At 41.6% G+C, this 10,988-nt stretch overlaps 1 protein-coding gene across 2 annotated transcripts in view; it reads right to left on the reverse strand.

Moving 5' to 3' along the window:
• LOC118399906 (zinc finger E-box-binding homeobox 1-like) overlaps positions 1 to 10,988 on the reverse strand; it is a 49,889-nt gene that overhangs the window by 20,640 nt on the left and 18,261 nt on the right. The gene's annotated exons all lie outside the window — the stretch shown is intronic.

A 10,988-nucleotide genomic window follows, 5' to 3' on the forward strand; every position in this document is an offset into this window, starting at 1 on the left:
GAGACTATGTACAAAAAGTGATGTAATTTGCAAGTGCCACCCGATATCGATGAAAATGAAAGCTGGAAGTCTGCACTTTAACCTCATAGTCATTATTGTATCATTTAAAATCCTAAATTCTGGAGTACAGAGCCAAAACACCGGCACGCGCCACTGTCCAATTACTTTTGGAACTCGCTGTATATATTTCAAACTCTATTATTAAAATGACATTCTAAAAGTGAAATTGGTTCACTCAAACATTTTGATTTTTATTATAAACCTAAATTATACTCTGACAATATTTTTGAGGTTCGGAGATTTGCACAGACTTGATGACTTCCAAGGAAATAAAATACCAATCTACGAAAAGGAGAAGAAACCATGTGGGCCCCATATGACAGTAAATGAATTCATCACTACAGCTAAAAAGATCAATGAAAAAAAGAGGGAATTATGCATATTTCAAATGGTGGAGGGGAAATGGAGTCACTCACTATTATTGATCTTGAGGAATCTGACATGCAACTCAATGATAAAACAACAAGGAAATGCTAATCAAATGGCTACCCGGACACACCCCCTCTTTTACGCTGCTACTACTCTCTGTTCATTATCTATGCATAGTCACTTTACCTCTACCTACATGTACATATTACCCCAATTACCTCGACTAACCTGTGCTCCCTGCACATTGACTCTGACATTGACATTGTCTCAGTACCCCCTGTATATAAACCTCGCTACTGCTCTTTAATTATTATTATTATTATTCTTTTTTTTTTTTACTTCACACTTGTTTTTCTTAAAACTGCATGGTTGGTTAAGGGCTTGTAAGTAAGCATTTCACTGAAAGGTATTCAGTACACCTGTTGTATTCGGCGCATGTGAGAAATACAATTTGATTTGATTTGAAGGCAACAGTAAACATGCCGTACCCCACAAATTATGCAGCGCCCCCCCTTGGGTCAATTGAGATTTGCATGTGACTACCACATTTTTGTTAATTACTATAGATCCCGCCTTGGGCCATTCAGTGTAATTTTGGAAAGGCCGATTCTCTAACGCATCATTCACCCAAGTATCGTCCTAATCGGGCCAGTGGGTGTCTGAGATATCACGTGTGACTAACGTCCTAACGGAGAGAGACAGATCCACCGTCACCTCCCCGATTTCCTCGTGGGGGACAGTTAAATTAGTCAAATGGCTAAGTATTTTTAACCGTATTTCAGATTAATCAAAGGGGTGATACTGAAGGGGTGAACGATTTGGATAAAATGTCAAATGTACACTTTTCAAAATATCTGAATGCCTTTACTTCGCAACAATCAGACATGGCAAAGATGCCATTTGGGGCAGCCGTAAACAAGTGCTTTCACACGGCCTTACTGTTGTTCAACATAACGTCCAGAAAATCAGTATGTTTCTCAACTCTCTGAAGAAATAGAAATGAAATTCGCAATTTTACAGCCGTGTTACCACATGAAGGTATAGGAGAGGAGGCCACATGGACAGGAATGGCAGCAGCATTTCTCAAGACACAGAGGAAATTGTAATGGTGGGGCGAGCAAAACACACGCTTGTGCAGTATAGAACTAAAACTCATAAAAGCTATCTACATTAATGTACTTTTCTTGTGCAAGTTCAATAAAAAAACAAACATCTTATTGATACAGGGAACGTATTGGAAGAAATGCGCGAGTTACTTTAAAATATATATATAATGTTTTGAAAAACAAACAAACTCCCTAATATACAAGATACCATTTCTCTCACAATAACCAAAATGTGAAACGCTATGTTTACACATATTTAGACAGAGACACACATGCAGGAGCAAGCAGGAAATAGTTACAGTAGCCTACCTATGATGACTGTAGCACAGGCAGAAGATCCATACTGTATTAATGTTGAAGTTCCACAATGATGATGATGATGATGAAGAGGATTTATTTAGGACATTTTAGAGATCAACTAGCCCAAAACACTAACGCAACGCAATGTCTGAATTATAGCAAATACCAAAGCAGCTATTTGACATTCTTGCAATGAGTCAGAGGCACCACATCTAAGAACAAACACCTCCCACTCCAACGCTTCTATCAACACTGTCAGTCTGTCAGGGAGGCAGGCAGGCAGGTCCATCGCTCTCTCTGCCCTCGTTTGGCCTGGTCTGATAGCAGCAAGGCTGCTCTCTCTCTGAGAGTGCAAGGCCACATTGCAGAGAGGGAACCAGGACATTATAGCAAAGCATTCAGTATATCAAAGATGCCTTTTTGCATCTAAAGTATAAACTGGTAATAGATTAGACATCAACTACGGTACTGGCCACACATATTCAACTAATATGCAGAACAACCATTCGTATTGTTCAATTGATTGGTGGTAGAATAAATCCTTAATAATTACTCTGCATCAAACTCATGTCGCTAAAGCTTTTACAACAGCCTTATATTTAGCTGCAGCTTTATAACATTCTTCCTGTAGAGTAAAGGGTAGAACAAGTGTCTGTCTATTAATAGTCAGATAATGAACCTACAGGTTATTAACAGGGCAGATACTGTACTGTAAATGTGTACATTTTAGGCCCACTACAGTAAGTGTGTATATTTTAGGCACAGTTACCGTCAGACTTGCAGAGACACTTGCCCTGATGTACTGTGCAGTAGGCCACACTGTTGTACTGTTGCAGAAGAGTGAACGTTCATGCTATAAAACTGTGCTACTGGGATGGACTCCCTGGAGGCGAAAGAAAGGCAACACCTGTTCAGGCCTGATGCTGGCATGCAGAGTAGAACGATTGAAAAAAAGAAAAGATGAGAAGAGCTGCACACTCTGGGAGCTCAGATGCAATCATTTTATAAGCATTGTTTCGACAGCTAAGACCTTTGCTCCCTTCGGTCTCAGTGTAGAGATCCATGTGAAGCCAGTCGTGTGATTAATGTCTTTATTGCTATCCATTGTAAAATCATGTTTGCAGGCCTATGTAGCCAAATTGTATTTATGATCTATTGTTATCCATTCATGCTTTTTTTTTTTTACATGTTCTATTTATATCACTAAATCAACCACTGAAATCAAGCCACAGCCAGCCATGATTACATACACCTGTGTGTCCTTTCAAACTACATAATGTTTCGAACACTGTATGTTTGTCATTATACCCTGATGAAGACGGCTTGTCTGTCGAAACATTGGTTCTGAAAATCTGTGCTCCTAGAGTGCGCGGGTCTCCTTTTCTTTTTCTGCTGGGAGGGCCAACATGGGTCATATCAGTTTCATGTATGATGGGGTGGAGAGCATAAGTTACCATTAGTAATACATGGGTGTTGATCAGTACATGTCTTTGTGGAGTGTGTGGCTTCTCTCTGCAACTGCGTAGGCGTGAATGTGTTTGTGGAAGAAAGAGATAATGAGATAGAGAGACAGAGAGAGATATATATACAGTGGGGCAAAAAAGTATTTAGTCAGCCACCAATTGTGCAAGTTCTCCCACTTAAAAAGATTAGAGAGGCCTGCAATTTTCATCATAGGTACACTTCAACTATGACAGACAATATTAGAAAAAAAATCCAGAAAATCGCATTGTAGGATTTTTCATGAATTTATTTTCAAATTATGGTGGAAAGTAAGTATTTGGTCAATAACAAAAGTTTATCTCAATACTTTGTTATATACCCTTTGTTGGCAATGACAGGGGTCAAACGTTTTCTGTAAGTCTTCACAAGGTTTTCACACACTGTTGCTGGTATTTTGGCCCATTCCTCCATGCAGATCTCCTCTAGAGCAGTGATGTGTTGGGGCTGTTGCTGGGCAACACAGACTTTCAACTCCCTCCAAAGATTTTCTATGGGGTTGAGATCTGGAGACTGGCTAGGCCACTCCAGGACCTTGAAATGCTCCTTACGAAGCCACTCCTTCGTTGCCCGGGAGGTGGGTTTGGGATCATTGTCATGCTGAAAGACCCAGCCACGTTTCATCTTCAATGCTCTTGCTGATGGAAGGAGGTTTTCACTCAAAATCTCACGTTACATGGCCCCATTCATTCTTTCCTTTACACGGATCAGTCGTCCTGGTCCCTTTGCAGAAAAACAGCCCCAAAGCATGATGTGTCCACCCCCATGCTTCACAGTAGGTATGGTGTTCTTTGCATTCTTTGTCCTCCAAACACGACGAGTTGAGTTTTTACCAAAAAGTTATATTTTGGTTTCATCTGACCATATGACATTCTCCCAATCTTCCTCTGGATCATCCAAATGCTCTCGAGCAAACTTCAGATGGGCCTGGACATGTACTGGCTTAAGCAGGGGACACGTCTGGCACTGCAGGATTTGAGTCCCTGGCGGCGTAGTTTGTTACTGATGGTAGGCTTTGTTACTTTGGTCCCAGCTCTCTACCCACGGGGTGAGATCTTGCGTTGAGCCCCAGATCGAGGGAGATTATCAGTGGTCTTGTATGTCTTCCATTTCCTAATAATTGCTCCCACAGTTGACTTCTTCAAGCCAAGCTGCTTACCTATTGCAGATTCAGTCTTCCCAGATTCAGTCTTCCTATTGCAGATTCAGTCTTTGACAGCTCTTGGGTCTTGGCCATAGTGGAGTTTGGAGTGTGATAATTTGCAAATCATTTCATTAAAAATCCTACAATGTGATTTTCTGGATTTTTTTTCTTCTCATTTTGTCTGTCATAGTTGAAGTGTTCCTATGATGAAAATGACAGGCCTCTCTCATCTTTTTAAGTGGGAGAACTTGCACAATTGGTGGCTGACTAAATACTTTTTTGCTCCACTGTATATAGAGAGAGAGACACAGAGACACAGAGAGAGAGAGAGAGAGAGAGAGAGAGAGAGAGAGAGAGAGAGAGAGAGAGAGAGAGAGAGAGAGAGAGAGAGAGAGAGAGAGAGAGAGAACAAGAGATAGTGTGTCACGCTGCTGGATATTGAAACGAAAGAAGATAGCAGGGGAAATTCCCTGAGCTCTCTCAAGACACAGAGAGAGAGAGAGAGAGAGAGAGAGAGAGAGAGAGAGAGAGAGAGAGAGAGAGAGAGAGAGAGAGAGAGAGAGAGAGAGAGAGAGAGAGAGAGAGAGAGAGAACAAGAGATAGTGTGTCACGCTGCTGGATATTGAAACGAAAGAAGATAGCAGGGGAAATTCCCTGAGCTCTCTCAAGTCAGCTAGAGACCAGACCCACTGCATCAAAAGACACAGTGCAGCATCACAGATCAGTCGCTCCTTCTCTCTTTTGATGTCCTCATAAAAGCATGATGTAATAATTAAAAAGACATCACCCTATCAAGTAATCCACACACAGATTGCTGTGTCAGAGATGAAGAGATGAACATAGAAAGAGAGAAAACTAGAAAGAAGGGAGCTGCAGGGAGCACCTTGTATCTTTCCTGCCAGTCATGTTTAGCCCATAGGTTTAGTCTGTGCAGAAGAGTGTCTAAGTATGAGTTCATGCCCACATAGTCGACGATGTTACTCACTAAACCCAGTACAGGAAGCAGAGTCGGCACCAGAAAGAATGAGTTGGACAGGCCTTTGATTTCCATAGGCTGGCAGGTTTTTTCGCGGGACCTCCTATGTGTGTACGTGCTTGCTCGTTCACAACTTGTTAAAATGGGCTTTGTATTAAAGACCGTAGGCATCTCGTGAGTTTCAAGTTTGGGGAAGTTTATAATTTATCCAACCATTTCTCCCGATCAGCGTGCCAGTTACGTTTTCGTTCCTTATAATCATTATCACATGGTTAATCATAAAAATCATAAAAGTTCAAATTCAACTAAGGCGAGAGCACCAGCCTCTGCCATATGGACACATTGATACACTTTGATCCATTGGCGGCTAAAGAAATTTGTGCATAGAACTCAGAGATAGCCTATAGGCCAATGCAGCAGTAAGCCTATAACTTCATCGTCAACTAAGTAAAATATGTAAATAGGCCTAAAGTCGACAAATAAAAACAGTCGAAAATATTTCACATTCATCTCTCTACTCCGCCTGTCTACCTTCATCTCTATCTGTCTTGACTTGAGCTATTAATAGTGAAGTGCAACATTGTATCAAATCATCGACTGGAAGCTGTAGCTGTAGCTAGCAAACTTTAATGACATTTCCACTGGATATATGGAATCATCAGATCATTATGCTCTTTCACACCAAGGCGTGGTGATTATCGAAGCCGAGAGTGTTGCTAAAAAGATGTTTGAAATACTTAAAACTATCATTCACAATGGATGTTAAAAACTTGACTGGCCTGCACAGAGCCCTGACCTCAACCCCAATCGAACACCTTTGGGATGAATTGGAATGCTGACTGCGAGCCAGGCCTAATCGGCCAACATCAGTGCCCGACCTCACTAATGCTCTTGTGGCTGAATGGAAGGAAGTCTCCGCAGCAATGTTCCAACATCTAATGGAAAGCCTTCCCAGAACAATGGAGACTGTTATATCTCCATATTAATACCCGTGATTTTGGAATGAGATGTTCGATGAGCAGGTGTCCACATACTTTGGGTCATGTAGTGTTTGTCACCAGAGAAAGCATCTGAGCGAGTGAAACAGCGCCCCTCTATATGAAGTTAATGTATCTGATGCTGTCTGGACAGAAATAGTATGACTCTTCTGGTCCAGACAGTATCAGATACAGGTGAAGTCGACAGTTGACATACACCTTAGCCAAATACATTTAAACTCAGTTTTTCACAATTCCATTTAATCCTAGTAAAACATTTAATCCTAGTAAAAATCCCCTGTCTTGGGTCAGTTAGGATCTTTATTTTATCTTCAGAACGTGAAATGTCAGAATAATAGTAGAGAGTGACTTATTTCAGCTTTTATTTCTTTCATCACATTCCCAGTGGGTCAACATTTTCAGGTAGCCTTCCACAAGCTTCCAACAATAAGTTTGATTTTCCCATGATGTCAAGCAAAGAGGCACAGAGTTTGAAGGTAGGCCTTGAAATACAGGCACTAGTACACCTCCAATTGACTCAAATGATGTCATTTAGCCTATCAGAAGCTTCTAATGCCATGACATCATTTTCTGCAATTTTCCAAGCTGTTTAAAGGAGCAGTCAACTTAGTGTATGTAAACTTCTGACCCACTGGATAAGTGAAATAATCGGTCTGTAAACAATTGTTGGAAAATGTACTTGTGTCATGCACAAAGTAGATATGCCAAAATTACAGTTTGTTAACAAGAAAATGTGTGGAGTGCTTGAAAAACGAGTTTTGAAGACTCCAACATAAGTGTATGTAAACTTCCAACTTCAACTGTACATGGTCTACACAGACTGAGACAGAGGTGCGCTGTTGCGTCTTTCTGTAGGCGCGTGTCTCGCTCAAATGAACTGTTAATATTTCTATATTTTATTTGGACAGGCAAGGTCGTGCGGTAGGGTGGGCCAAGCCTCCTAAGGCCCACCCATAACGCCGGCCCTGACAGGAAGAGGCTTTAATAATTGTCTGAACAAACCAGAGCCCTCCTCTGGTTGGCTCTGGTGAGACAGTAATAATTTCAATGTTATACGGTTGAGACTGTATGTATGCTTTGGCGTATGCAGGCAAGGGAATGTCATAAGGATTTGTTTTTGTTAGCGGCTACATGTACAACTATTGCAATGAGAGTTGTAGGGATGTAAAGTTGAAACAAAAAAATGTGAAAACTCGCTCTTAAAAAAGTATATTGACTACGGTTAAGTTAGCCTACTCATGTACCACTGGAAGGTTTTAAATATACAACAACAACGAAAAGTCAAAAAGTCCACACGCATAGCCTAGAAATGGAAAGAGACCCGCAGTGCACGATATTGATGTTGGGGATGCTGTCCCTATTAAACAACGTTTTTATCGTGTCTCATTGGAGAAGCTACGTAACTTGGACTCAGAGATGAAGTACATGCTAGTTATTGATATGGTTCTGGTTTTTGATCAGTTGTATTTGTGTGGTGTGATTGTAGGTTTTGTTTTCGGGTCCTTGTTAAGTCCCCGATTTTTATGTGGGGGGGTGTTACGCCCCCCTCGCTCTCCCTGCCTCCTTCTCCTTGTTTGTGTTTTTATTTTCAGATTGGGGACAGGTGGAGCTGATTGGGTCGTTAAGGTGACAAGTTGCACCTGGATTTGAGATCAAATAGGAGATAAAAGTGTATGGTGCCCAGGCATGTCTCTCTCTCTCTCTCCACCAGCACCATTTTGTTTTGTGATCTGGTTGATTATGGTTTTTGATTAGGTGCACCCTTCAACACTTACACACATTTTACCTTATGCATCTCCATCACACCCCTCACATGCCTACTTTCACACTTCACAGGTTAGTTTTCCTTTGTAGTTTTATACTTCGTTAGTTATTTAATATTTTTGTTTCTCCTTAATTGCCAACGTGTGGACTCCCTTGTCTGTCACCATCTAAGAGCCAGGTCTGTTGGCATCGACAGCATGCAACATATTTCAACCAGATCTTCTTCAGGCAATGCAACATGACTGTGAGCAGGAGGTCTAGAGGATTAGAAAGTGCAGAGCACCAATCTACTGTATCTATCTATCTACATCAGTGATAGGGGATCGGGGTCTCATGAAGGAAATGCACAGCAACAGTCCAAACCACAGAAAGGGTTAACAACGGATGTACCTGTACTGTTGTTCAGTCTCATATTGACTCATTTCACTCACTGTGTTGTGAAGCGAGGGGAGGCTGAGAACAGAATGAGAAGGACAATAGGAGAAGGAGAAGATAGGCAAATACAGTGGGGCAAATAAGTATTTAGTCAGCCACCAATTGTGCAGGTTCTCCCACTTAAAAAGATGAGAGAGGCCTGTAATTTGCATCATAGGTACACTTCAACTATGACAGACAAAATGAGAAAAAAAATCCAGAAAATCACATTGTAGGATTTTTAATGAATTTATTTGCAAATTAAACTTGCACAATTGGTGACTGACTAAATACTTTTTTTGCCACACTGTAGATAGAGTGAAGAGTTTTGGCTTAAACTCCCAGTTTGATTTTAAACTGAAACCTTTTTTCATCTTTGTCTTTCCAAGTCTTCGACAGGGACTTCACATTAGGTGGTTACAGTGTAGCACCTGATCGTATGGCAACATACACAAACAGCAATTATTCAAAATCATCTAGATAGCAAGCCAAGAAAACCTGACTTTCTTCCCACCATTTCCCCTAATATTCTAAATTTGGAGAAATGGAGAGATATGGTGTGAGAGATTAGCCTGTATGGATCTGTTTCTGTGTGTGTACTTGTGTGAATGCATGCACTTGTGTATACAGCGCAGTCGGAAAGTATTCAGACCCCTTGACTTTTTCCACATTTTGTTAGGTTACCGCTTTATTCTAAATCTACATACAATACCCGATAATGACGAAGCAAAAACAGGTTTTTAGAAATGTTTGCTACTTTATTTAAAATAAAAACAGTAATATCACATTTACATAAGTATTCAGACCCTTTACGCAGTACTTTATTGAAGCACTTTTGGTAGTAATTACAGCCTCGAGTCTTCTTGGGTACGACACTACATGCTTGGCACACCTGCATTTGGGGAGTTTCTCCCATTCTTCTCTGCAGATCCTCTCAAGCTTTGTTAGGTTGGATGTGGAGCATTGCTGATTAGCTTAATTCAGGTCTCTCCTGAGATGTTCGATCGGGTTCAAGTACGGGCTCTGGCTGGGCCACTAAAGGACATTCAGAGACTTGTACCGAAGCCACTCCAGGTCATTGTCCTGTTGAAGTTTGAACCGTCGCCCCAGTCTAAGGTCCTGAGCACTCTAGAGCAGGTTTTCATCAAGGATCTCTCTGATGAGTCCAAATTTTAGATTTTTGGTTCCAACCGCCATGTCTTTGTGAGACGCTGAGTTGGTGAACAGATGATCTCTGCATGTGTGGTCCACCATGAAGCAAGGAGGAGGAGGTGTGATGTTGTGGGGATGCTTCGCTGGTGACACTGTCTGTGATTTATTTAGAATTCAAGGCACACTTAACCAGCATGGCTACCACAGCATTCTGTAGCGATACGCCATCCCATCTGGTTTGCGCATAGTGTTTGTTTTTCAAAATTACAATGACCCCAAACACACCTCCAGGCTGTGTACGGGCTATTTGACCAAGAAGGAGAGTGATGGAGTGCTGCATCAGATGACCTGGCCTCCACAACCACCCGACCTCAACCCAATTGAGATGGTTTGGGAGGAGTTGGACCACAGAGCGAAGGAAAAGTATCCAACAAGTGCTCAGCATATGTGGGAAATCCTTCAAAACTGTTGGAAAAGCAATCCAGGTGAATCTGGTTGAGAGAATGCCAAGAGTGTGCAAAGCTTTCATCAAGCCAAAGGGTGGCTTCTTTGAATAATCATAACATGTAAAATATATTTAGATTTGTTTAACACTTTTTTGGTTACTTCAAGATTCTATGTGTGTTATTTCATATGTTTGATATCTTCACTTTTATTCTACAATGTAGGAAATAGTCCAAATAAATAAAGACCCTTGAAAGAGTAGGTGTTCTAAAACTTTGATTGGTACTGTGTGTGTGTGTGCATGCATGTGTCTGTGTGTGTAATGGGAAATGGGATACCTAGTCAGTTGCACCACTGAATGCATTCAACCCAACCACTCTGAATCAGAGAGTTGCGGGGGACTGCTTTAATCAACACCCACGTAATCCGGGGTGCAGTTGTTGTTGGGTCTTAACTGCCTTGCTCACGGGCAGAACGGCAGATTTTTCCACCTTGCCAGCTCTGGGATTCAAACCAGTGCCCTTTCGGTTACTGTCCCAATACCTGCCGCCCCTCAAATGTCAGTGAGTGGAGTTGTGCACATTATTTTGAGGTGTCTTGCTCTATCCCTGTGCAGCTGTGCCTTGCCTGAGCTCTGTTCTATTCCATGTAGAGCGGTGGGATGTTGGGCTGGGTAGGAATGCAAGGACACATGGAGGGACCAGTCCCACACACTCACCACACACATACACACAAACACACACCACACCGCATATGAATCA

The sequence above is a fragment of the Oncorhynchus keta genome, chromosome 21 (genome assembly GCF_023373465.1).
Source record: "Oncorhynchus keta strain PuntledgeMale-10-30-2019 chromosome 21, Oket_V2, whole genome shotgun sequence".
Lineage (NCBI taxonomy): Eukaryota > Metazoa > Chordata > Actinopteri > Salmoniformes > Salmonidae > Oncorhynchus > Oncorhynchus keta.